At 41.7% G+C, this 3,104-nt stretch overlaps 1 long non-coding RNA gene across 1 annotated transcript in view; it reads right to left on the reverse strand.

Moving 5' to 3' along the window:
• LOC132854507 (uncharacterized) overlaps window positions 1–3,104 on the reverse strand; it is a 10,775-nt gene continuing 7,671 nt past the window's right edge. The window contains exon 4 of the long non-coding RNA XR_009649264.1: window positions 1–63. This is a non-coding gene — a long non-coding RNA (uncharacterized LOC132854507). The remainder of the gene's footprint in view (window positions 64–3,104) is intronic.

Consider the following 3,104-nt stretch of genomic DNA (forward strand, 5'->3'; position numbering starts at 1 on the left):
CCGGTATCATGTGGAAGGAGTCTCCAGTGTCAGGGCTTTGTAACATCAGAGGGAAAGCGAGAACTGAAAGATTAACAACATCTATTTTATATATTTGTAAAAATTATTTTAACATTTGACATTGAAATAAAATATCATGGCTCTTTAAGCTACAATTCCACATTCAAATAAAAAAAGGCCGGAGCCTAAGTGGAGTGGGCGGAGTTTAACGTTCCCTTTTATCCTGCAGTATGGAGCTTTATTAAGTGTTAGCTACATTTCGCTCGTAGCTCCTTCAGTGCTCAGAAATCTAAATTATTAATAATTAATGAATATTCTTCACACAACCGATGCTTTAAATGCTAATTAAAGATAAAGACAGTGAGTTGAGAGAGTTTTAAAGGTGACGAGGACGTTTTCTGAAGAAATCCCACATCCCGAGTCTCTAATGTCTCTGAGCGAGTCACCTTCAGAGTTCGGCTATTAAAGAGAATTAAAATTCCACACGTCTCCTTGGCTGAACCAGGGCCAGGTTTGTGATACGCTTACAACCTTCACATGATGGGATTAATGTCCCCTCGTCATTTCCTCCTCATGGCTGAGACCAGGTACAGGACAGCCAGGAACGCTAACGGCCTGGAGGCTAATCGCTAAAAGTCCAAGAAGTACTATATAAAAACGTCAGTGCAGAACCTCTGCAAAGTAGAAACCCAAAGAGATCCGAGAGAGTTTGAGAGTGTTCAGTCCACCTCAGCTGCTACTGTCAATGCTAGTCAGCTAGCAGGAAGGCAAGGAAGAAGAAGAAGGAAAACTAATGTCATTAAAATAAATGTCATTGTTTAGCTACTTTACTTTAATTTACTTTACAAACAAAGTAAACAAACAAAAAAAAACTAATTAATTGATACATTTCATTATGCTTATAATAATTATTGACTTCTTTTGTATTTTAATAACCAAATTGAAAGAATCACAAATTAAATTAGAAAACTGAACAACAATTCTTTCTTTCTTTCTTTCTTTCTTTCTTTCTTTCTTTCTTTCTTTCTTTCTTTCTTTCTTTCTTTCTTATTAATGTTTTTCTCTTATGATGTGAGCTATATTAGCCTCTTATCTTATGTGATGTTTAATGAAGTGTTCATTTGGATAATTATCATGTCATGAGCTTGCACACACACACACACACACACACACACACACACACACACACACACACACACACACAGACACAGACACACACACACTTTTTTATACTCTTTATTGTAATAAGCAGGTGTTGTGCGTGTGCGGCTGGGGTTTAGCGCTTGTTCTGTTTTGTTATGGTGTCTGTCGGTGGAATAGCTAGCGAGTGTCTTTAATCCTCCTCCGCAGCAGAGATGTGATATGATGTGATGTGATGTGATGTGATGAAGGCAGGCAGCAATAACGGTGGATCTTATTAACACGAGTGTGTCGCTGCGTCCTAATCGAGTTAGCAACACAGCCAAACCAATTACACACGCTAATAGAATTAGCCGAGGCAAAGCGAAATCGTGATTGGATTGCAGTATTCATCTTTCAGGAAGCTGACGGAAAACTCTCGGCAGGGTTTCAGACAGTAAACGCTCTGACACGGTGTCACGCCTCGTTATAAACGGGAATCCCACAATAACTACAGCTATTACAAAAGCGCTTAGTGTGGATTAATAAATAAAGACAAGAGAATGTTCTGGACCTGAGTGAGAGTGTGGAACATTATTTATACTTTATAGTTAAGTCTCAGATCGGTAACGTTAGCATTACCAAACTAAATGTTGTATATGAGCTTTAATTAGCATAAATCTCTAAGCTGTAAAAAACATTTGCCACCAAGGGGCGGAGCTTACTATAAATATGACCAGCCAATCACAAACCGGGAATGACATAACTAAATTGCTAGCTTTCTTTTTCACCTCTCACCATGCTTAGCTTCAGACATTAGCATAGCAACACTGTGTTAGCCAGCTAAATAGCTAGCTTAAATCATCACTGAGAGAGAGAGAAAGGCAGACAGAAAGAGAGCGAGACAAAGAGAGTGAGGCAGAGAGAGAGATAGAGAGAGTGAGACAGAGAGAGTGAGGCAGAGAAAGAGAGTGAGACAGAAAGCGTGAGACAGAGAGAGTGAGGCAGAAAGAGTGAGACGGAGAGAGTGAGGCAGAGAGAGTGAGACAGAGAGAGAGAGGCAGAGAGAGTGAGGCAGAGAGAGTGAGACAGAGAGAGACAGACAGAGGGTGAGACAGCTTTCTCTTTCAGATGGTATATGGTGTGTGCAGTGGTGGAGTTAGCTGATTAGCGTCTCTGCTACAGACTCGCCACTCTTGGCTAGACTTCCTGGCAGGACGTCACTAGCCGTGAACGCTAGGCTCGGTCTGGCTTTACTCCAATAACAGGCTCTGAAATCGCAGTTTTCAGAGCATCACGACTCAGAGCGTCTGCCTCGTCCCTAACGTCTTCCTTTAGCCAAGGCACGCTTGCTGTGTGTGTGTGTGTGTGTGTGTGTGTGTGTGTGTGTGTGTGTGTGTGTGTGTGTGTGTGTGTGAAGTGTACTAGTTTAGTTTAGTGTAGAATAAGTTCTGTGTGAATTCTATATTAATATTCAAAACACTTCCAGCTTTCAGCTCAACTTTACAGAGTGTTTGTGCACAAAACCACAACAATACCAACAATTCACAGATAACAGCACCAGTGAAAGTGAGAGTGAGACAGTGAGAGTGAGACAGTGAGAGTGAGACAGTGAGAGTAGGGCAGTGAAAGTGAGACAGAGACAGTGAGAATGAGAAAGGGAGACAGTAAGAGTGAGAGTGAGAATGAGATAGGGGGACAGTGAGAGTGAGACAGTGAGAGTGAGACAGTGAGAGTGAGACAGTGAGAGTGAGACAGTGAGAGTGAGAATGAGATAGGGAGACAGTGAGAGTGAGACAGTGAGAGTGAGAATGAGATAGGTAGACAGCGAGAGTGATAATGAGATAGGGAGACAGTGAGAGTGAGACAGTGAGAGTGAGACAGTGAGAGTGAGAATGAGATAGGGAGATAGTAAGAGTGAGACAGTGAGAGTGAGAATGAGATAGGTAGACAGCGAGAGTGAGACAGTGAGAATGAGATAGGGA

This window comes from Tachysurus vachellii, chromosome 12, assembly GCF_030014155.1.
Source record: "Tachysurus vachellii isolate PV-2020 chromosome 12, HZAU_Pvac_v1, whole genome shotgun sequence".
Lineage (NCBI taxonomy): Eukaryota > Metazoa > Chordata > Actinopteri > Siluriformes > Bagridae > Tachysurus > Tachysurus vachellii.